Here is a 25,987-nt window from a genome sequence, read left to right as displayed (position 1 = left end):
TTCTACCTTGTATTTTCTACTAGGGTTGTGGGTTCACCCATTGCCTTAGTGACATTATATGATTGCTTATAATGTGGTTGAGAATGGGGAATGCCCTTTCGGCATTTCTGCCAAAAGATACCAGAGGAGGCGGTATGGAACGCATTCCTATGGTGTCCTTGGCTCTTTCCCGATTACTGATTTACATATTTAGGGCATGTCTAGAAGTATTTTGTTAGGTGACTCATGAGTACTACTACCTTTTCGGCAAGGGTATTGAAGCCGGTTAACCCGTGATGTTAGTGGTTGGGTCCTATGTGTCAAGCAGGCCCACTATCATTATAGAGAGGTAGGGTTGCATATAATAGATAAGAGCTCATGGACGCTCAAGACTGGTGAAATGACCCGTGAGAGGACATAGAGATCATCCTGTCCATTATATGTGGATGACCACTAGGTTAATGAATGGGGTCCAACAGATGCCTCCCGTTGAGGATTCCATTCATATGTGGGAAGGTATTGAACCAATAGAGCACTAGGCGTGAGGGGAGATATCCGGACCATATGTAGTACGAGACCATATGACTTTGCATTGGGCTTAGATTATTCTTGACACGCGCCAGATCTTATACCAATGGTGATGTGAGAGAGTGGTTACCTAATCCCCAACCATGGCTTGACAGGACTTTACACAACAACCGCGAAGAACCCAACAGACGTGCTAGAGTGCCGTGAGGGAAGAGTGATGAGACCGCCCAAAGAAGAATGGTGTATGACTTAATGCGTGTCTACCATAGAGACTTCATGATAGAATTAGGAGCATAACCATTCACATATCATATCATTGTCCTTAATTAAATTATTGATATTCATGTTATATGTGTGGAGTGGAATCTTGAGAATGAATGTGTGATATGATGTTGAGTTGACCTCACTGAGTTCTGTTGAACTCATTCCTTTTATATATCTTTTTCTATTAGATTATACTGCAGGTTATGAGGACTTCTTCCAAATGGAGGATTCGTTGCTAGTATATCTTCTTGAAGGATTGACCGAAGAAGAAGTGGACGCACATGGAGCTTCATGCCAGTATAGAGACTGTTCTTTTGGATTGGATTCCATTAGAGAACTATTTTAGTTTATTTTTTCGCTGCGAATAAAACTACTCTCTTTTCTTTTCAAAACTATGATGTTATACTTTTATTTTGAAGTAATGGATGATTGTAACCATTATTTCAGTTTTGATAACTTTATATGAGAAACTTGATTTATTCTTGTCCATTTAATTATACTATATCATGTTTTGTATGGATTTGTCACTGAACCTAGATCTTGCGGTGTAACACCCCCACGGGCATTCGGGTATGACCGGATCCGGCTGGGTGGGGTGTGACAGGTTGAGTCCTCCTGCAGAGGCGTTGCAGGTAATTCTGTGTCAGGGATGGACCACTTCCCTGACAGTTCCACCATAGTAGTTTCATGGCTCACTTGAGGGCTAGTTAAGGGCAGCCGACCACACCCTTTCAGAAGACAATTGAAAAATTTTCCTTTCTCTAGAAGTTGTTCCATACCTGTGCCTCTGCATATAAGTCCTATCTCGATTCAACCCCTGTAGGAATCGTCCAGGTTGTATAATACTTAAGAGCCTAGGTTATAAGCGATGTTCTTGTGTCACGGAAGAGGAAATTGAGTTGGATATAATTCTTTCTTTATGGTAATGGTTGAAGACAACATATTGTCCATTTGTGAGTTTTATAGGATTACTAATAATTATTCTATTAATTGTTGCATAATTGAAAAGAGGCATCGAAGAACTACTCGAAATAGTGAAAAATACTTGGAGCTCATAGTACAAGAGTGTATTGTTGATACTCGTCAAAAGAAAAAGGTCTATCGTTGATCGAAAAACATAATTAGTTCATCGAGTATCATTTTTTAATTCCCCTCGAGATATTTATCTCCTCTCTTCTAAACTCTCCAAAATTTGTTCAGCACTCTCTTCCAAAACCACACATATGGGGACAAATGCCCGTGCAGGTTCTTACTAGTAGCATTAAATAGAGAAGCTAAATTCTTAGTTCATTGCATTGATGATATCAAGTTGCTCCTTTGAGTAACTTCCTTATGCACAGTTCTATAAACACAAGATTGTAACATCATAAGTTTATTTAAAGATGGTTGATTTGTGTGGTTATTGGCTTGATATGAGCTAAGTATTGTCGTTGAAGCTTCCATCATGCAGTTTCTGTTGTTACTTCCTCAAGTTCCATTCATCCAAGCGTATCTTGGCTTTTTCTACCTGTCAAAAATGAAATAAATTAAAAATGAAAATAAATAATGATCAAGAGCTAAGGAAGTTGAGAATATTTCCCCTATACAAGTAGAACAAAAATATTTTACCTCAATTTCCCACTCTGCTCGACATGTAATCCATAGCAAAATAAGAGTTTGCAATGCAGTACCACATATTATCCCAGACCATAATCCCTGCAATGCAAAACAAACCCAAACCATTTAATTTTGTTTGTTTTGTTAAAAATTTTCATGCAAATAAAACCTTGCATGAAAGTTTTCCTTCACAAACAAAAAATAGTGATCCATGGAAGATCTTCAAAAACTAAGTATATATACCTTAATACCAAAATGGAACTTGAACCCTAGAAGAGTCCCTAATGGGAGTCCAATAACATAGCAGCACCCCAGGTTAACATACGCAACAAATTGTTGCCAACCACAACCAACAGCCACACCTTTGTATATAATAAACTTCGATTAGAAAGAGAAACACATATGAAGCCAGAGAAACTTTCATGTACACAAATGAATTTTACTACTTAGGGTGGATTCTATTTAGATAACTCACATGAATTTACATAAAATGAAGGAAATTTATACCTGAGAGAACAGGTTGGATCCCATTAAGGATGAGATTGATGAACAATAATGGGCAAATCTCCAAAACTGCATTGACAACAGTTTCTCCATTGGTGAAGGCATAGGTTATATAATGACGAAGACTTAATACAACTAAGGCAATGATCATCATTATTATGAATGATAATGAAGTCCCCATCATCACTGAGAATGCTGTGGATTTTGGATTTCCTGCCCCGAGCTCATTGCTTACCCTTATACTACACAAAAGGACTACATGTTAATGTATAGGAGGATACGAAAAATTTTTGATAATGAAATCTTGTACATGAACAAACTTATACAGTTCGAAACATTTATTCTATAAATGTAAAGTTTTTCGTTTAGAAAGAGAAAATATTGGAATCTTCTCTGACAAGTGACCTTTTTGAAGTAAATATTTCAATGAAGCTTGTGATTCAAAGAAATCGATAGCAGAGAAACCCTAGCGGCGCTCTGAAGAAACCGAAAGTCACCTCTGCGCTTTGAGGTGGAGAGTCTCTAACTCTCCACCTCCGCCTCCACCCCTATTTTTCTACCTCACCTCCTCTCTCCCTCACTCCGCCTCTCTGTTCGTTTTTTCTGAATATTAGTTTTCCACTCCTGTTCTGCTCCCTTGCCTCTTCTCTCCGCCTCTCTGTTCGCTTTCTCCACCCCTATTCTGCTCCCTCTCTCCGCCTCTCTCCTGTGAAGTTCTAGTTTAGAGAAGAAAAAAAACATCTTTTCTTATTCTCTCTCTCTCTCTCTCTCTCTCTCTCTCTCTCTCTCTCTCTCTCTGTATTTTCTTTTTCTCCAATCGGTGGAAGATTCAGGTTATTAGAGAAAGGAAAAAATAAAAATAAAAAAATCTAGGTAGATGTGAGATCCGGTAGTGCATTCCATAAGTCTAAAGGTTTTACACTGGAGTTAGAAGTATTTCCCGTAAATCTGGAAGCTTTTATGTTGCGAGAGTCTCGTGTTGCTGGTCGCCGTTGGTGTGTCTTCGCCATGGCTGTTGTTTCCGCCCTTGTGAGGTGTTATCTCTCTGCTCTTGTGGCGTGTCTATGTTCGTCTTTGTGGTGTGTCACCTCTTTTGGCTTTTGTGATAGAGGATACGTATGTTGTATTCATTGTGCTTAATTGTTGTTGTTTGTTATTACTCGACCCATTCCTTAGCCAGGATGACCTTGCTTATTGTATGTATGACATTTGGTTAATTTCCATTCTTTGGTTTGGATCTAACATTGTGTTTTTATGCATTTATCTTTTGTATTTCTTTCTTAAAAAAAAAAAAAAAAAAAAAAAGAAGAAAGAAGAAGAAGAAGAAGAAAAAGAAGAAGAAAGAAAGAAAGAAAAGAAAAGAAAAGAAAAGGAAAGGAAAGAAGGAAAAAATAAGTAAAAATTTCAAGAAAAACTTTGAGGGGTTTGTTAAACCAGGCTTCTAGTCGGAAATTGCAAATTGACTAACCTTGCGGCTGCATTGAATCCAAGCGGTATCATCAAAACGAATCCATTTATCATCATGCTACACATCATATATTATACACAAAATCTATTAGTTTAAGTTAAAATAAATAATTTTAATTCATTTGTGGGTACAACTCGTTATGTAATTCAAAAAATGTGAATTGAAAATATTTATGTGCTTAATGAATATCTTAAATTTAATTTATGATTGAAAAACCTTTATTCACTTACCAAATAGAGAGAGAATCCAAAGCCAGCTCTGGGTTTGGAAGCAACCCGGCTAGCAAAACCAGTGTCTGAGAGTACCAACTCTGAAGGCACAGCATCACTGCAGAAGAAGCTGAAAGCTTGAAGAAGCTAGGCAACCCAGAAAACGCTTGGAGGCTGAACCCGGTCCAGGTGTACTTGCAACGTTTACTCTTGATTATATAAAGAAAGTGAACTACTACGATGATCCACCATGAAAGACTCAACACCAAGGAAGATCCCAATAAACCAAGCTTGATCTTGTACAGCGCCACCCAGGTTAGCAACAGATGCACACAAAGTGTAGCCGTTGATATGTAGGCACCTGGGGCCACTATGCTCTGAGCCTGTAGGAATTTCTGCATGGGATAGTAAGCTGCATAGGCAAATATCTGGGGGATCAGACCGTATACATACAAGGCAGCAGCTGATGAGATCCTTGACGACTGGCCAAGAAGCATCAAGATTGGCCTGGAGAAGGTATAGATCAGGGTCAGCGGGACCCCAGTTAGCATGAGGAGAACCATTGATCTTTGAAGGTATATCCCTAGCATTTCATACTTTGATGCACCATACGCTTGCCCACACAGTGTCTCTACTGCACTTCCCATCCCAAGCTGGAAAAAAAAAAATTAATAATAATAAGGAAAGATGGTGGTTGAACGGCTATGTAAATTGCTGGATTAATCTCTAAGCTAGCATACTGTATAGTGTATACCCAGAAGAATAGAAGCGTTAAAAAGACATACAAGGAGACCAAAGGTGAATGATTGGATCCCGGAGTTGCCGAGGGAAGCAGCCGCGAGTTCGAGATTACCAAGGTGGCCGGCGAACATTCGTGTGGAAATGGTCATGAGGGTATTAATCATGTAAGCAGCTACAGAAGGGGCAGCAAGGTAGAAGAGGGTCTTCAGTTCTATCAATGAGGCCAACCTGAGACGATTGAAAAGGGGCAACTGGGTGTCTGAGAGTATATCCTCAAGTTCATGGCTTGCTTGAAGAACTGTGGTGGAGGTTTGCTTTGGTGATTTGGTTAAAGGTTGATGTTCAGAATCTCCTTCTCTATCATTCTCCATATTGCTTCTAATACTATCATGTGATTTGGAATTGTTTCACTGTTCAATTATTTATAATGTGCGCGTTTGCATTCTCCTTTTTCCTTATAAAATCTCTTTGGTAAAATCTATTTTGATTTCATGATCATTCTTTCTGCATGGTTGATTCACTCTCAACAAAAGATCCTGCTTACCTACTGCATTTGGCGTCCTTTTTTTTGGCCAAAAGAAAATACATTTGGCGTCCTGTGCTGCTCACAGTTGGATGTAGTTAAGTAGATTTTATGAAATTTCAGTCACTCAAAACATCATGTGCACATATAATTAATTTCAGTGAAAAAAAAACTAATTTTTCTTGAAAATGAACCCAATCATGTTTTAAGTGGTTAAGGTTTAATAAATCTACATAGCATGTATCCAACGGTGGGCACCACAAGCACTATTGTGACATATGCACTATCCAAGTATGATACGAAAGTTAATGATACTAAATATCTTGCCATAAGCCAATGGTGGGTTACTTGAGCGGTTAAAAGCCCAGATTCCCATGGGGAGGTCTTGGATTGGCACCCATCCGACGGCATTTCATTTCTAGCATTAAAAAAGGCACCAGTACTAAAAAAAAAAAAACTTGCTATAAACAAAAAGTTAAATTTATATGACTGTGTATCCAATGATAAATTATGACAAATGCAGTATCCAACAAGATCTTGACAAATGTTTTACAATAAACAAAAAAATCGCAATAAATGAAACTTCTTTTCTTGGATCAAGGCAATAAATGGAAGTTGGTGAAACCGATAGTAAACGACAAGTATGATTGTATGAATGACTTCATTAAACCGTAATTCAAATTCTTAAATTCATGCAAAGATTATTATTCTATTCCATGTAGTTATCGGCTTACTCTGCAATGAATTGTAGATCATTAACAAAGGAATTTCCCCTTGCCCAAGATCATGTCCACTGTAGACTCTTTGACGGCAACCAATGAAGAGGTACAAGACTTTGACGTTGTTTGGCGCGCGCTCAATGGCGTAGGTCTAGACTACCACATATTTATCATCGAGAAATCTATCTATCTATTACTGTCAATCGATACGGTAACAACTTTGAATACCGAAAATTAAAACTGTACCGCACCGAATTTATACGGTATTTGTAAAACGGTTCGGTACGGTTTTGATATTAAATCGATGTGGGAAAACAGTTTTAACACAGTATCTAGTACGGCACAATTTTTGTATGAACGAACCCATGCCACTTTTTTATTATTTCATTAAGATCCTAATGAAATTACAATCAAACCATCGATAGAATCTGATATGAGCATAAACAAAACAAGTAAATCTAACAAAAAAAGTAAAGGACGAAACGAAAAACTAAAATAGGGAATTATGGATAAGGTAAAGGTAAAGTGTTTTAATTGTAAAATTTTATTTATATCCCTTAATTCGGTACCAATTCGGTACGGTTTGGGTAAATACCAACGGTATGAATGCCTAAAACCGGAACGGTACCAAAGAAATTTGGTTTCAATACGTACCGTACTGAATTTTAAACCGTACGGTTTTAGACGGCACGGTTCGGTACGTTAAACGGTTTCGATATGAAATTGACACCCTTAACCTTAATTGATCTAAAAGCTAAACTTCTCACCCACGAACAACAGCTACGCCAAGGTCATGGTACAACATCTTACATTATGTTTGAATGTTAACAGTTTCATTGTTATACAGATGACTATTAGGGGGTGTCAATGGGTCGATCTGAGATAGTTTTACTTTTGATTTTTGCTTTTGACCTGAAAGCAGCCAACCCAAATACAAATCATTAGCAAAATTATGGATTCCGTTTGATTTCGGGATGGGCTCAATTTGGGCTAACAGTTTGGGTTTGGATTGGACAGACTGACAAATACCAGTCCATTAGAGCAAGCGTCAGTCTATTTCAAATTAAATTACATTTTGGGCTTAGGTCTTGGACTCTTGGGCTTTTGGGGCATAATACTTGAAAAATGCCCATAAGTAATTAAATCATTAGTCCTCATGATATGAGTAATTAAAAATGCCCAAGAGGTCTTGGCTTCTTTGGCTTGGGGCACAATATTCAGTTAGGGGGAATGATAGAGAATGACAATTATGAATGACTTCTTCAAATCCTAATTTGAATTTGTTAGTCCATAGAAATTGATAATTGTAATAAATCTGGTTTTGAAACGAACCAAGACCAAGAGATCTGGCTAAATCACCAATAGTCTAGGATGAAATGGACTCATCCAAAGCAGGCCGAAAAGCCAAATCAAGTTATGGTAGTAATCTATAGTTACGGGTTTTTGAATTTTGAATTTTTTTGTTTCCAAAACAACAGAAGATAATCCCGTAGGTAGTGGCTGACAGTTTCAGGAGGTGGTTATCTCCTTCCTTTAAAAATAACAGTGTAAATTCATTGTATGACACACATTACTCATTAATGACAATTTACAGTTACGCATTTTATCTTAGTTATCGTGGAACAAGTTTTGTTCTTCTTCTGTAGGCTTAGTGTAGAAATGGTACAGGCTTGCCAAGAAGGAAGCCCTCGAGTTTGAGTTGCCTTCTCTCAAAAGCCATCAAAGTCCTTGATATGCTGAAGCAGATAAAATCCATAACAACCTAATAATTCTTAATTCCCTTGGGTTAGTTGTAGACTCTGGCACGCCAACATAACTCTAAGAAGAAATTGCACCAACATCTTTTTGGCACACCCAATGGGATATCAGCCGTAATGGTAACCACACAAATGACGAGAATTGTAGAAGACTAGAATGATAATTCTTCTCCTACAAGGAATAAATCAAGCAGGGAGAATAATTATGAGACAATTCACCCCCTAATGGTGTATCTGTAGAAGACATGTCTAGAATATTGCGTTAAGGCTTGGCAAGTTCATGATGTGATAACAAGCAAGCAATGTAGTTGTTTGAGAATAGACTCCAATGGATAGAGCAGTCCCTCCCACAATCGCATCAAGTAGATGCCATGGCAGCATCAAACAAAGTAGAAGCTTTAGACACTAGGAGTTTTCCTAGGTCAAAGTTCCCCTTCGATACGATAATCCAGCGGCGCAATCTTCAAGGCCACCCTAGGGTGAACATGGTGAGCACTAGCTTCAGGAGAAGCATGAGATCCCTAAACCATAATAAGGTAATGGCTCCAAGGCTAGTAGAACATAGGGAAGCAAAACAGAATGATCAAGGCTCTAAGGAAATAAAAAAGGAAGATTTCTATGGAGTTGGTCTCATGATGGAAGGACATGAGTTGGGAAGGACTTATGACATCTGTGAGAGGAGGTTTGCCACAAGCTAGAGATTTTGATGGGGAGTTTGCTCAAGCTTTGAATATGTCCTAAACAAGGAGCTTCCACTTCTACTATTTGAGGTTCATACCCAACAAAGGATGAAGAATAGGCAAGACATGATGGACAGTGCATGGGGCAAGTAGGAACTGTCACATCCCCCCAATCGGTACACTAACTACAATACTCATAGGTGTGATCTACAACCCCGAAAATCAATTTTATACAATCATCCTCCCACATAGCACAACAATGTAATCAAGAGCAAAGAATAATCATTGTATAAATATAATTAAGGAAACAATAAAAGAAGGATCTCAAGATAGATCACAATGAATATCCTGAAATGACAATCATATAGAGGCTACAAATATTGAAAAAATTACTTATTTTTCTTCTGGTTTGTACTACGCAAATATTCGCATAATTGAAATACATGCTTTGGTAAATTAAAAGAATATTGGTTCTAATAACTATATTGTTTTGCATGACCGATTGAGCTATTTTGGATCAAATATGATGGAAAAAATTATTGAAAATTCATATGGTTATCCATTAAAAAAACAAAAAGATTCTTCAATTTAATGAATCTTCTTATGTTGCTTGTTCTTAACAAAAAATTATTATTAAACCATCATCAGCTAAAGTTGGGATTCAATCACTTGCGTTTCTTAAACGTATACAAGATGAAATATATGGGACCATTCACTAGTCAAGTGGACCATTTAAATAATATATGGTTTTAGTAAACACAACAATAAAATGGTCACATGTATGTTTATTATAAGTTCATAATTTGGTATTTGTAAGATTGTTTGCTCAAATAATTAGATTAAGAGCACAAATTATGATTTATAAGAGAAAGACAATTTGTCTTGATAATGCTGATGATGTTACATCTTAGGTTTTTAATTATTCTTGTATGACAACTGAAATCACAATTGAATAGCTTGTTTGCTCATGTTTATACCTAAAATAGTTTGGTAGAATCATTTATTAAATGTCTCCAAGTAATAGCTAAACCATTGCATATGAGAACAAAACCCCTTGTATTAACATAGGATATGCTATCTTATATACAACATCACTTGTACGCATCAAGCCAACAAGTTATGATAAATTCTCCTATTACAATTACTTATGATAAAAAACCAATTATTTCTCATTTTATAATTTTTGGATGTGCAATTTATATTCCAATTGCTCCACCACAATGCTTAAAGATGAGTCTCCAAAAGAAGTTGGGAACATATGTTGGATATGAATCTAATTCTATAATTCAATATCTTGCTAATAACTGAAGATTTATTTAAAGCAAGACTTGCCAATTATCATTTTGATAAATTAGTTTTTTCCAACACGAGAGAAGAGAATAAATAGTTGAAAAAAATGATTGATTGTAATGTATTATAATTATTTCATTGAAATTCTTGCACTGAGCAATGTGAACCAGAAATTTAAAGATATTGAATTTATAAAGTACTATGAATCAACTGTTAGATTTACTGAGCTGCCAAGAGTTACTAAATCTTATATTCCAGCTGCAAATGCTTCAATCTGACTTAATGTCCTAGCAGGATAATCTATCAATGCAAATAAAACTAAACCATGTTTAAAACGTGGAAAATCAATCGATTATATGATAAAAATCATTGAAAGGGAAATAAGCAAATTATCATAATAGTTATAAGGGATAATTACTATTAGCCCCTTGTACTTTGATTTTATTACTACTATATCCCCTGTACTTTTCAAAATTACTAATCCAACCTTTAACTTTGTCTACAATTACTATTGCCTCCCTACCGTTAAGTTCCGTTAGTTTACTGATGATGTGGCAACTTTATATTTTCTCAAAAACCCCGAAATACCCTTATACTTATCTCTTTACTTATTTACCTTTTTGTCAAGTTACAGTAGTACCCTTAATTAACTATGGAGAAAAAAAGTAACTATAATCCGTTTTATTCTCAAAAAAAAAAAAAAAAAAACCACCAAACAAAGAAAGAATGATTGAATAAAACTCAAATAGAAACCTAAGATGAAGGAAAATCAAATTCAACTCGAATTGGAAACTAAATATCACCTAAAATATTTTCAAAATAAATGAAGTTTATCGGATTTGAATTTTGCCCATTTCATTAATTCAAAATAAATGAAGTTTAGGGTAAAATTGACATTGGTTTTTATAAATGAGGTAGCATCATCTTTTGATTTCTTAATTTTAATGAAGGGCAAATTAGACATTACATATTCAAACTTAACGGCAACTTAACACCATTATAAGGAAGGGGGGCAACAGTAATTCCGTAAAGAACAGGGTTTTATTAGTAATAAAATCAAACTAGAGGGGGGCAACAGTAATTATCTCTAGTTATAATATGGAGACAATTGGTCATTAAAATCTTGAAGACATAACTTTTCATAAAATCCCAAAAGAGGTTCAATATAATAAAAGTGAAGAGATCTCTATTAGTTATGTTACATCCCCCTAGCCCTATCTGGCAATACCCAGAGCTATGATCCACGGCCTCAAAGATCAAGTCTGAACAATCACCCTCCCACATAGCACAATAGTATAATCATGAGCAAGAAATAATCATTGTATTAATGTAATTAAAAGAATAAATAAAGAATGGATCTCAGAAGGATCTCAAAACAACATCAAAGTTTAGAAGTGATGTCAAAATAATTAGAGTAAAAGTGTGCAAAAGTAACTTTAATATTCAATGGCGAATGAATAGTCAAATCTAAAGTATTACAGTTGAAGGAATAGAGAAGACTATCAAAGCTAATCTACATCTTTTAGTAGTTCACTTTCTTCTAATTTAGCCTTCTTCATTGATGGCTTGTACTTCTGTAACTTGGGATCAATGTCAAGCTCATATATAGTCCCATCGGCGGGCAAGGCGTCTTCTATCATTGTTGATCGGTGCCATAATAGAACTCCATACCGGTCCATGGATCATACCACTTGCTACTCAACTCCCATTGTTCCTTAGTTGTATCATATAAGAAAGGGATCTCCGAATAGGGGCTTGGGATCTCTTCATCACTTGCAAAACCATCTAAAGCAAACATTTTCCCCGAGGGTTGAACTCAAAAGAATTTAGCGAGTAGTTCACATACAAATAACAATTACAAACCAAATTCAAGCACAAAGCATGATGCAATATGATATGAGACAATATGCAAGTATGCAACTAAATCTAATAGATGTTGGTCTCTAGTGGCGGACATGCATTAAGATAGAACACCATACTCCTTTGGGCTGTCTCAGTCACTCTCCCTTAACAAGAGACATCTATTAGGTTCTGCGACTGTTGGGTCAAGGCATCCTTCTCGGACTATCACCATGGTTGGGGTTTAGGTCACTACTCTCTCACTCCACCATTGGTATGAGTATTGCTGCGTGTTAGGGTTATACCTAGCCCAATGCTCATCATCTACTGAATCACATATACTTTAGGGTCGGATACTTCCCTTCCTTGCTTCTCGCAATCCATTATAGTATCTTTCCCCCGAGAGTCATCGTCTCCTTCTCAAACTATGTTGACTCTTAATGTGAAATCCCACCTAACCCTATCTGGAAATCTATAGTGTAGATTCAAAGACCCGAAGTGAAGGAAGAAGATAGTTGTGGGCCATCCAAATTTGAATCCATTAGGTTTGACCTAGAACCCATGGTTGTAGATGATGAAGATCGTAGTATGGAAACCCCGTGTGATTTGGAAGAAAATATTGTTTGAATGATGTTGGACTGAGAAAGTGGACCAAGAATACAATGTTGACACCTTCGGAAGGTCCTGCACAATCAGGTAAGACCCTTTCTTAAGTTGGTGAAGGACCCAAGTGAAGCTTGAGGCTTTCAAATACCAAAAATCTGACTTTTACCTCTTGGCATTGCTTGGTTGATTGCCTTGGTCACCCCAAGCGACCAAAGCCAAGCAACCAAGGCTTCTCTCAGGACAGAATTGGGTATTTTGGAAATTTAGGTTTCTGGAGTTCTATATATTCAAACTTCGATCTAATTCGAGGCACTTCGCCTCTAAACTTTTGGAGAACATGAGAAGAACCCTATAGCTCTTTCTTCAAAGCCAAGGAAGATCCCCAAGCATCTGTAGGAGTTTCTCCGTTGAATCTTCTTCTACAAGGTTAGTATTTGATTCTATTCTCTCTAGATCTACTATCTCTACTGTTGTAACCCATTGATTTGATTGTGAGGAAGGTCTTATACTACTTTAATGACCTAATCTCTGATCCTCATAGTCTTAGAGTGAATTCCCATTCACTCTATTCTTTCCGTGGACAACATGGTGTGATTTCAGTGTTTAACCTAGCATGAAGACCATGATCTCATTCTCTGAGTTGTTTGATTTATAATCTATTAGATATATTCCTAGGTTGTTTTCTAGTTATGATCTACTGATTTCTGATCTCTAGAGTGAACCTCCATTCACTTTAGTCTTTCCGTGATAATCAGCGATTTAGGCCTATTATGTGATTTATTAGAGTTCTACTCCAATGACCATGTTTGATGCATAGATCTTCATCAAATAGTCTCCATATGTTATTTTAGAATTTTCCTATTAATTTTGGAGTGTTGCGATGTCAAACGATGAGTCTTTGACCAAACTTGGAGTTTGCTGTCCATACACAGCAGGCTTGGTCGCTTGCATTGGTCACCCTAGGCCACCAAGCGACCAAAGGTTGCCAGGACAACAACTTAGCCCTGATTTGTCTCTGTTTCATCTCCGATCATTAGGGTTTGGTCCTTATGTTCTATACTTATTTGTTTAGGGTTATTTTGGTAATTTTGGACTTGCCCTTTGACCTCTTTCTTTGGAGATTACGAATCAGTATAAGGTGAGTACATTCACTCAATTGATGTCATTACATTCTATGCTTTGTTAGATCTTGTTTGCATATGATAGCTACTATCTTAGAATCCTTTTATCTATTGTTTTACTTCTGTAATTACAATATGCTATTCATGATGTGATATACATATTTGTATTGAATGTGAATGGACTTTGAAATGATGATTGTGGAATCATGATGTGATGTGATTGCTTAAGTCGTAGTTGTGGAATGGGGAATGCCCTTTTGGTGTTTATATCATTGGATACCAGTGGAGGTGGTATGGGATGCATTTCATGGTGCCCCTTGGTGCTTTCCGTAACTATTGGATGACATACCTAGGTTTGGTCTAGAAGTGTTTGGTTAGGAAACCTTGTCATATCTGGACCCCATCGAAGGGGTATTGAGGCCGAGTGACTATGGCAGCAATGAGAATTTGTGGGCGTTCAAGACCGGTAGCCAACCCATGAGAGGACACAAATCACATTGTGGGGGCCATTCATTGGTAGCGTCGCATATAATAAGTCTGGGCTTGTGGGCGCCCAAGACGAGAAGTATGAGGGGACATGAGAGCTTCCCTTTTATTATATGTGGATGACCAATAGGGTTAAGAGTCTACGAAGCTAAGAAGGAGACGGTGACTCTAGGGAGGGAGGTACTAGAATGGATTGCCTAGGCACGGAAGGGAGGCTATCAATACTGGAACAGACTTTCTAGTGCACGAAAGGGAGGTATCTGACTCCGAGTAGATGTGACTCAGTAGATAACTTGCATTGGGTTAGGTATAACCTTGGTACGTGTCAATACTCATACCAATGGTAGAGTGAGAGAGTGGTGACCTTGTAACTCCTCGATTCCCAATATGGGAAATTAGTTCGATACTTAACCCAAGAAACGATTTTCCTTAGGTAGTGAACCAGTCGTGATAGAATAGACCAGAAATTTTATAACATCAAACTCAAAGTATTTAGAATATTTAAGCAGCGGAAGTCTATTTTTAAATTGTAATACATTGAATGTCTCCATTATTCTAAAATATCCAAAATAAAGGGTTCGACTATTACATTTATCAAATAAAACATTTCATCACCAATTACATAATTATCTAAATATAGATAAAAAAACATATTTTATGTCCTTAACAAATATTATATGAACGAGGTTCATCAGCAATATGGACTTCTTCTGTATAACGACCCAATTCTTCAAAGTCACGCCTACACATTCATCATCTGGAGAAAAATATTGGGTAAGTTTCGAAAAACTTAGCAAGATCAAATCCAACAAGATATCGACATGTTTGAAATAATGTACCGAAATAATACAAGAAATACAATCAAATAAAATAAATAATGCAATAATGCTAATGCACAAGTTATTATTTATCTTATATGGAAACAATACGATGCCCCATGCCGTTACATGCCCTGCACACGTTATACAGCCTTGACATGCGTATTGCTCAATTTGGGATTCAACACATCATACCCCATGCCGTTACATGGCTTGCACGCGTTATACAGCCCTGATGTGTGTGTTGATTGTGAAACCCTGCCCTAACCTAACCCTGACCTTGACCCGGTAACCCGGTTGTTTTTAGGTCCGAAGACCCGGAGTAGAGAAAGAAGCCAACTATGGGCCATCTCAGTAGAAGACATGGTGTTTGACTCTGAACCCATGGATGTTGTTGATGGAGTTCCATACTTGGATGTCTGTGTAGATTTGGAAAGGAAGCTACAGTTGTCTGAAGATGAGATTAGTTGAAGGACTTGGAGTATTATCTGACTTGGTTTGAAGGTATTTCTTCACACTTGACTTGTTACTTGATGCGTATGCAAAAGCCCATAAGGTTTAAAGCCCATTTGATCCTCCAAATCCCTGATTATTCCTCATCGTCCGCCTTTGGTCGATCGACCGGTTGAGTGGGCCACTCGACCAAGCACTCTACCAAAGGAAGGTGAAATCCGAGAAACTGTAATTTTAGGGTTTTTCACTCTTATTTAAACCCTACTTCGTATTTCTTTGTTACGGCTGCCTCCTAAACACTTTGTGACGTGAGAACACCTCTCCGAAACTCTCTCTGGTGATTTCGAAGATTCCTCTGCAGATCTAAAACCTCTCTTCTCTGTTCTTACAATTCAAGGTTAGTATCTCTTCTGAATTATTAATTCTCTTTTCTTGATCTTGTTCTTGATTGAGATCAGGAAGTTGATGCTGCATCCTTGCAACCATCCCTTCGTGATCTCCTTCGTTTCTTTGAGATCTATGATCATCATCATGATCTCAACCCTAGCCGAAGATTTTCTTGAAACCCTAACCCTTGCTTGAGTTCTGGAAACTCTTGTTAACCTCCCATGTGAGGGAAACCTCATGGGTAATATTTCTAGTTACCTAAATTAGTTTTCCTATGATTTTCTTATTGCCTTTGGCCAATTATTTAATTTTCTTTCATTCTGTGATCTCAACCTTTTTATGGGAACCATAAGGTTGAAACCCTAAATTCTTGGGTTAAATCAAGAACCCAAATTTTCCCCATGTCTTGATGTTTTTATCTTACTATATGATCCTAATATACCTTAGGAAATTCCCCTTCGAATTTCGGATCATTCTGACTTCAAACGAAGAAGTTATGGCCAAAGCGATCAGACAATTCCGATCGAGACTTGCTTGGTCGACTGCTTGGTCGACTGGGCCAGTCTACCAAACACTCGACCAAAGGAGTCAGTAGCTTCGTTTTTCGCCCGAATTGATTCGTTTGCTCTCTAATCTTTGAGGCATCTTTCCTAATGTTGTATCTATGATTGTTAGGAGTCTATTTGCTAAGTTTGGAGTTGCTCTCTTTGATCTTTGGATCATCTTCTTCGATAATCAAGGTAAGGACAGTTAATTTCTTAACTACATAGATTACTTGTTCTCTGGTTTCTACCTTATGAAACTATGAGATTACTTACTGTTATTATAATTTAATTCTGATCTCTTACTGTGAGATCAGTAGCACTTGTTTATATTATCTTTTTTCATTTTTCATGTTATATGAATTACCTATTATTGCCTAATCTAATTTTGCTTTTACATTCTCTTGTATATGATGAACTGTTGGTTGTATATGTTATGACTGATCTGAGAATGTGTTTGCTTAAGTTTGGTTTGGGATTGGGAAGTTGTCCTTTTGACACTTCTATCCTTGGACATCGGAGGGAATAGTATGGGATGTTCTCCGAAGATGCCCATCGACGCTTTCCCGAATCAATGGTTGTCATACCTAGGGCTGTCTAGCAATGTTTGGCTAGGATATACCCCTGTTATATCAGACCCGAATCGGAAGGGTATTGAGACCGAACGACCCGTGGTAGCAATGGGGATTCGTGGGCGCTCAAGACCGGTGAAAAGATCCGTGAGAGGACATGGGTCACATTGTGGATACTCGAAAGAGGCCATTTATTGGAGGGTTGAATATGGCTAGACTTGGGCTCATGGGCGCTCAAGACCGGTAACCAACCCATGAGAGGACATGAGAGCTTCCCGTTTACCATATGTGGATAACCAATAGGGTTGATGAGTCCGTAGTCATGAACTATTAGGACTCTAGTGGAAAGGATACCAGAAAGGATCGTCAGGGACGAGGAATGGAAATATCTGGACCTGAGTTGATGTAACTGAGTAGATGACTTGCACTGGGCTAGGCTTTTCCTTGACATGCGCCAGTACTTATGCCAAATGGTTGTGAGAGAGTGTGTTGACTTAATCCCCAACCATGGTTTGTCCCGAGGGATGCAAGACCCATTACCAACCGGCTGCCCAAGATACCTTAAATGGGTGAGGGAATCCAAGATATTCTAAATGGTTGAGGATGTGAGCGGACCTTCCCAAAGAAGTACGGTGCTATGACTTAAAGCATGTCTACCATAGAGACCAGCATACATAGAGTTAGATGCATACATTCATTACTTGTTTCATACTGCATTGCATCATGTTATGTTTTGCCACATGTTATCTATGATGTTATGGATTAACTTGCCTTACTGAGTTTTTTTGAAACTCATTCCTTTTTGTACATTTTCTTGTTAGATTATCCTGCAAATACAGAGTATTATGACGAGCAATACAGCGAAGCACAAGCTGATGAAGCGTATTACACGCAAGGTGCTGGCAACGATCAAGCTTACTTTGATGATCCCCCGGCGGATCAAGCTGCGTACTACTTTTGAGAACGGTATAGAGTTAGAACGGATTCATTGGATTGATGAAGTCCATACTTATGAAGACGTTATCTATAAATTTGAAGACGCTTGATCTTAGTTTATTTCTTAGTACATTTGTTTTAGTTGAAATCCCTTTTGATTTTCATACTACGTTCCGCTATTTTTGGTAAAGTGAGTTTCCGCCTCACTTTACTCCTTTTTGATATCATTGGATATCTGGTATCTTTCCGCACTCTGATTATACTGATTGTTCATTTCTTGTTTTGAACCTTGTTTATAATATTAAAACTTGATTTATTTCCTGTTTATGATTATGTTATTGTATATGTGGGAGGATGATTTCCTCGATACTTGATCTTCGGGGCTGTGGATCACACTCCCAGGTATGCCAGTTAGGATACCGGCTGGGGGGATGTGACAGAGTGGTATCAGAGCCCAAAGTTCAAGGAAATCCTAACCACAGAAAACAGTAACAAAAGATTCCTGAGTCATAGATCCAGAAGTGACTCATCTACTCTTAGAAGTGAATAATAGAACACTTGTATTAGAAACTTGTTTAATGAAGCATAACTAAATACTTCTAAATAATGCACAATAATTATATTTGAACAAATATCATATAAGCAATAAAAGAAAAGTGCATAACACACAATAATAAAGTGAAACAAAAAGAACTTCATTAACTTTAAGAAAAATTTACATCTGAAAAGCATAAAGGGAAATCCTAAGTACAATCTATCTAGGTGATCTCCTCTGATTTCTAAATGCTCTGAAGTCCTCGGCCATCTGAGTAATCTGTGACTCTATCCTATCTTGCCGTGACTCCATCCTCTCATATATCTGCTCCTGTCTGACCTCCATCCTCTCTAGCATGGAAGTCATCAATCTCATCTGAGCACCTAAATCAGTAGTCTCTGGAACTGAATGTGAAGGGCCTCCTGTCTCGAAGTGTGGTGACCTGGGAATCTCATGATGCTCAGGAACAACCTCATGCATCTCTGTATCCTCTGCCTGATCATCAGAATCTGGACCAGCATCACTGTGAGATCCCACCTAACCCTAACCTTGCTGTTGTACCAAATGCATACATACCATATGCATTGTTCGAATTATTCTCTGTTGTACGAATTGCCTAGTTTCGTTTGATAGAAGTTTACCCCAAAGCTGATCTATTCTCTCCCCAATTTCTTCTTGTGCCTTACATTCCCTTTGATAGGAGGATGATCTTAAATCATTCTCATGACTAATCCTTCTATCCCTTCTGTTCTAGAGTGGATCTCCATACACTCTATAACCTTGTAAATTCTCCACATGATGATTTCGAAGAGAAATCAAGTGTGATCTTCATGATTTATTATTCCTTCTAATTGTTTCAAGACTTCAAGCTTTTCATCTCCTATTCTTCAATCAAAGATTTGTAATATCTCTTGTGTTGTATTGATCTACTCTTGCTATGATTATTCTTTGAGATTGAGATTATGAAGAGGATGCTGCATCCTTGCAACATATTGATCCTTGCAACCATCTCTTCTACAATCTCCTTTAATTCTTAAGGTTTTATGATCTTCATATTCATCTTCGCCATGATCCTTGTGAAATCTTCATGAAGCCATAATCATACTTTCGATTTGATTTCAAAGCATGTCAGATATATTCCTTGTTTTCTTACATAAGACTTATTGTTATTTGTTTTCCGTGGACTTTGAGAGAAGGAAGCCAAGATAATAGGAAAGTACCTCTGTCTTTCGGAATCCAGGAACTCTCCCAATTTCGAGGACGAAATTATTTTAAGGGGGGGGAGAATGTGAAATCCAGCCCAAACCTAGCCAGGACACCCTATCTATTTTGGGTGAAGAAAGGTTAGTTTAATGTTACATCTTGAAGTTGGACCTTGATTTCAGTTTTCTGTCTCCTTCTCTCTTTTCTTCTTCTTACTGTTCTATCTTGATGTTTTGATTCTAGAGAAGGTGTTACACTACTATAACTACCTATTCTCTAATCTCCTTATGTCTTAGAGTGAACTCCCAATCACTCTATGCATTCCTTGAAACCGCATGGTGAATCTCCTCAATTCTTCACTGATTTTGGTTGAGTTTTGGACAGCATGATCATTCTACTGTAGCTTCTTTTCTAATTAATGTTTAACATGTTTGATCTTAGCCTTACTGCTGTTCTAATGTATTTCATCTCTTTGAATCAATTCCCCTTTCTTTCTAGCCATTTTAGCCTTCTATGTTGACCATTGATATAAGCATTCTAGTAAGTTTCTATTTTTGATTCCTCTCATTCTAGGATTAGTATTCTTTTGATTTTCTATTTAGTTATTCTTGCCTCTAATATGTTCTTGATATTCCATTAGAGAGAAGCCTTGTTCTCTCTAATTCTTCCCTTGAATCCATGGTGAGTTTGATATGAGAACCATGTTGTTTCCAATTTAGAAACTCATGTTCCCAATTTATAAAGTATTGATTTTTGGACCATGGATGATGTCAAATTCATGCTATATAGTCTTAGTATGTTTGTGTGAAGTTCCCTTTCGAATTTCGGATCAATCGGACTTCAAACGAAGAAGTTATGACCAAAACAGTGCAATCCGTACCTTGCTGTCTCCATTGGTCGACTGATTGGTCGACTGGGCCAGTAGACCAATCCAATCGACCAATGAGATCTGTTTTCCAGATTTAGGTCTTTGTTGCTCTATTTAAGTCCAATCTCGGGATTAGTTCGTCTCCTCTGCCTCCTAAGCCTCTGGAACGAGTTAGAACTCCATTCTAATCAATTTCCTTGCATCCTTGGTTGATCCCTCGTGAGAACTCAAGTAATCTTCTTCCTCTTGCATCAAAGGTATGTCTACACTCTCTTCTTCTTCTCCATCTCTGTTTTTCTTTCCTTTTTGGGCTGACATAGTAGAGAAGATGCTGCATTCTCTGTTGCAAACATCTCTCTACTCATCCCTCATGATCTTCCTAAGGATTAATGGCTAATGCGATGATCTTAACCATGATCATTGCAAGCTTTTGAAGGAATCATGATCTAAATCATGATCTTGTCTTTGTTCATGTTTTGATTCAAATTCTGATCTTCTTATATCTGTTTTATTGATCATATTAGTAGTTAATCGCTGTGTTTTCTTTACAAGAGTTGTAACTTGTCAATCTTTAGTTCTTTCTTCTTGATCATACCATGCTTTCTTCAGTCTTAGATCTATTTTTCTTGAAGATCTATGGATGCTTTGCATGATTTCTTTATCACAATCAATGATCCATCATCCTATCATTCTTGTCCATGATTGTTACTATGAATTCTTCAAGAACCATGATTGATCTAATTATGGTAACTTTTGTTTCCTAATTTGTAATTTGAAGACTTGATTTGATTAGTGTTTTGAAGTCCTCTATTTACTAGGATACTGTCATAGTAGTTTCCCCCTTGTTTGGTACCCTTTTGAACCACCAAATTCGGTTCTTTATTCTTAAAACTCTGATTTTGTAGGCCACTGTCTCTGTTGGTCGATTGATTGGTCGACTGAGACAGTAGACCAATCCAATCGACCAATGAGTACAACAACTCCATATTTGGTCTGTTTTGGATGTTTTGATATCTTTCCTTCTAGGTTTCTTTCCTAATATGATATATATACTTGTTTAGGACCTTCTTGCCAAGTTTGGGAAGATTCTCCTTGATCCTTGGAGATTCTCTTCAAGTTATATAAGGTAAGGATGGTTACTTCTATAATAGCATAGATTGTGTGATTTTAGTTTCTATATTAGAATCTTTCGGATTTGTTACCATAATTAGATTCTTTTATGAATATATTACTGTTGTATTTACTTCAATTATAGTAGCATTATTTACTTGCTTTCTTTAGTTTATGAAAGTCTTTATTTGTCAACTGTATATGAGATGAATCTTATTATGGTATATTTTCTATATACTGTAAATGTGTATGATATGATTGATTTGTGATTGTGATTGATTAAGTATGGTTTGGGAAGGAGAGGTGTCCTTTTGACACTTCTGTCCTTGGACAACTACGGGAATATTATGGGATGTTTCCGGAGATGCCCTCTGGACACCTTCCTAAACTGTTGGATGACATATTTAGGACTGTCTAGTAGTGTTTGGCTAGGATGTCCCGTTATGTCAGACCCTAATCGAAGGGGTATTGAGACCGAACGACCCGTGGTAGCAATGGGGATTTGTGGGCGCTCAAGACCGGTAACCAACCCGTGAGAGGACAGGAATCACATTGTGGGGGCCATTTATTGGTAGGGTTGCATATGGATAGACTTGGGCTCACGGGCGCTCAAGACCGGTAACCAACCCGTGAGGGGACGTGAGAGCTTCCCGTTTACCATATGTGGATAACCAATAGGGTTGATGAGTCCGTAGTCAGGGACTATGAGGACTCTAGTGTGAAGGATACCGGAAAGGATCGCCAGGGGGCGAGGAATGGACGTATCTGGATCTGACTTGATATAACTAAGTAGAAGACTTGCATTTGGCTAGGCTTAACCCTGACATGCGCCAATACTTAGACCAATGGTGATGTGAGAGAGAGGTGACTTAAACCCAGCCATGGAATGTCCCGAGGGATGCTGGACCCACTACCAAAAGGCGTTGTGTGATTGACCTACCCAAAGAAGTATGGTGCTATGACTTAAAGCATGTATGCCAATAGAGACCAGCATACATAGAGTTAGATTCATACATTCATTGTTTGTCTCATACCATATTGCATTTATGTTTGTTCTGAAATCCTGCCATTTATGTTATTATGGATTTAACTGCCTTACTGGGTTTCTTTTGAAACTCACTCCTTTTGTACCATATCTTTTGTTAGATTTCTCTGCAGGTTTGAAATATGATGACGGTCCATATAAGGAAGGGCAAGGTGAAGAAGATGAAGACTGAAGATGTGGATTAGATTTCTCTTGTTTCTTCTAGACTTATCTTTTACTTTACTTGTATTAGCTTAGAGCTTTACTTAGATTTCGATTTACCTTCCGCATATGTTGTGGAGTATATTTCCGTTATACTCTACAGTTGTCTTTTGATTTGGTATCATGTTTTTGCACTCTGATATTCTTAGTGATTCTTTTGAGATATTTTCTTGAATTTTATTATTAACTTATTATAGTACAATGATTTGTTCTTGCTTTTGATTATGTTATTGTGCTAAATGGATATGATTGTTCCTAAACTTGATCTTTTGGGCTGTGGATCACTTCCCTGGGTAATCCAGATAGGGTACCGGCTGGGGGGATGTGACAATCACCCTCATCTGCTGGAGCCTCCACCTCATCCTCATCCTCATCTGTATCCTCCTCACCATCTGGACCCAGGGATCTTACGATGCGAGTGAGCCTCATCTGCCTGATTGTCCTAGTCCCAATGGCATATCTCAGTGATCTAGTAAGCTCCACTGTATCCTCCAAACTAACCCCGAAGTGTCGGAAGATCAATGTCAGTAATCTCCCGAAGCAAAGGTTCCTTATACCAGGACGTTCCACCAGATCTATCATGACCTGCTGGATGATGTAGGACAGGTCTATCTGAAAGCCTGTGTAGATGCGATAGATGATTACGGCCTCCATCACTGAAACCTGATCGTGATGTCTGGCCTTCGGCATGATGTTTCGGCCGACAATGCGACAGATGATCCTCTCTGAATCTGTCATCTGTCCACTGCGTCTCGGAAGGAAGCACCCTATGTCATCCCAGAGAGTGGCGCATATCTCATGAAGCTCATATGGCATCAAGAATCGGTCTATCTCTGCCCCGACGGGTATCCATAAGCACTGTTGTGAATAGTATGGTACATGGAGAATGTGTGCCAGATCCCTAGTAGAGAAGCGGATCTGTGTATCTCTGACCCTGCTCTTGATAATGAGTCTGAAAGGACGACCCTGTCCTCTAGCCTCCTTGATGGATGTAAGGTTGCTGAAGAACAGCCTCACTAGCTCAGGATAGACGGGTAAGTCTGCTATGAATAGATGAGTCCATGCCTGAGTGTCAAATCGTTGTCGGATCCGGAAGACCCGAAGCTCTCGCAAGTGAAGAAGTCTCCCGTACTCTATCTTGCAGTATTCGAAGTAAGCCTCGTACGGAGAACTCGCCCGTGGTGTGTCGAAGAGATCGAGTCGGTTAACCTCTCGCTCTAGGTTGAGTTGGAACTCTACCTCTGCCTCGCCTAGCTCCAACTATCCCGCTCTCTGCCTCGTCCACCTCTCTGCATGGTGTGATGTCTGTTGAAAAAGATGAGAGACATTGCATGTTAGTATTATTTCGAAAATTCTGCTAGAAGGGCATTTTCGTAATTTTCATCAAAATTGGAAATTTGGGAAAAATGTAAATTGAGCATACTAGCATGTGCGAAATACTTGGAATTGCATGTCTATGAAAGTTATTTGAAGAAAATCGATCAAAATCTCAGTCTAAAGTTGAAAATTCTGCAATAAGGAATTTGGGGATTTTGCATTCTAGGTCAAATTGGATTTTTGAAAATTTTGAAATTGGTAAGATCAAAGTACATGTTCATATTCTCAGTATCATTTTGAGTGTGTAGCAATTGATCTCGTGCGAAAACTCCAAGCGGTTTGAAAGAAATCGAAGTTTTTCTAAAGTTAACGATTTCGGTACGAAAGCGATATGAGAAGTGCAAGATTGTTGTAGAACTTGTTGTTTAAGCATAGTATTGTGCTAAAAACCTAGGGAACATGTTTCTAAGTGTTCCTAAGCATGATTCCTAGCATTAGACACAAGCAACACATGGTTTTTGAATAAATTTCAAGTTTGAGAAGATGAAAATGAGATGGGAATGAAGATTTACCTTGTGTGAAGTTGTTGAGTGTTGTAGTGTTGTTGTTGTTGAGTGTTGTAGTGTTGTTGTTGAAGCACCAAACTACTTGGAAAACACTTATGAATGCCTTGGTACCTCTCCTCTAGAGTCCCCTCTCAAGTGTGCAAGGTTTGAAATGAGTTTGTTTGGGTTTTTGGCACTTAAAACCCTGATATTCGCGTGCTGTGAGCTTTGGTCGACTGGGCACTCGACCAAGCACTCGACCAAGCACTCGACCAAAGGACCCAGTAGCCCCAAGTGCTGTTGGATTTTGGAGAAATGTGATTTTTGTCCTATGATTGATTGTTTGATGACTAAATGGATGTATTTAAGCATGATTTAAGATTCTTAATCATTTGGACTTGTGGATTATGTCGAAACTTCGAAATTCGTGTTTTTGACATTTCGGTTTTTGCAGAATGGTTACATTAAGAAGTGGTCGTGGTGAATCCAGTGGTCATGGAAGTGGTGAGATACCAATTGGTGGTCATGATCAGCAGACTAACACTGATGACCAAGGTACTCGTGATGTTCCCGATGCTCCGAATGTCGGAAGTTTTCGTGATATTGCAAATATTATGGGTAATATGATGCAGCAGCAAGCAGCTCAGTTCAACCAGATGTTGACCGGTTTCATGACTTTGCACAATGAGACTCGTGCTGGTGTCAATGGAAATCCTCATGCCGCAGTTCTGAATGCGGGTGGATTAGCTGGAACTCCTCATACTCGTTTGATGGAGAGTTTTCTGAAGATGCAAGTTCCTAACTTCACTTGAGTATCCAAAGATATCTTGTTTCCTAACAAGTGGCTTCGTGAGTTGGAGAAAACTTTCCGTCATTTGCAATGTACGGAAGCCCAGAAGATTTTGTTTCCCGAGCAGAAGTTGCAACATGAAGCTGACGCTTGGTGGACTTCCACCCGGCCTGTTTTGGAAGGTTTACATGTTGGCGTTGTGTCGTGGGATTTGTTCAAGGAAGCTTTTTGCAAGAACTACTTTCCGGAAGCTGTGAAGGATGCGAAGGAAGTTGAGTTTATGGCTCTTACTCAAGGATCTTTGTCGGTGTTGGAATACCAACAGAAGTTTGAAGAGCTTCACTTCTTTGCTCCA

At 38.1% G+C, this 25,987-nt stretch overlaps 1 pseudogene; it reads right to left on the bottom strand.

The window, feature by feature from the left end:
- Positions 1 to 2,213: 2,213 nt before the first annotated feature.
- On the bottom strand, positions 2,214 to 5,621 carry LOC149002175 (protein DETOXIFICATION 40-like; annotated as a pseudogene).
- Between the last annotated feature and the right edge of the window lie 20,366 nt (positions 5,622 to 25,987).

Source organism: Hakea prostrata, chromosome 10, assembly GCF_041222555.1.
Source record: "Hakea prostrata isolate BN-2017 chromosome 10, UWA_Hpros_2, whole genome shotgun sequence".
Classification (NCBI taxonomy): Eukaryota; Viridiplantae; Streptophyta; class Magnoliopsida; order Proteales; family Proteaceae; genus Hakea; species Hakea prostrata.
This window is presented reverse-complemented; position numbering and strand designations above follow the sequence as displayed.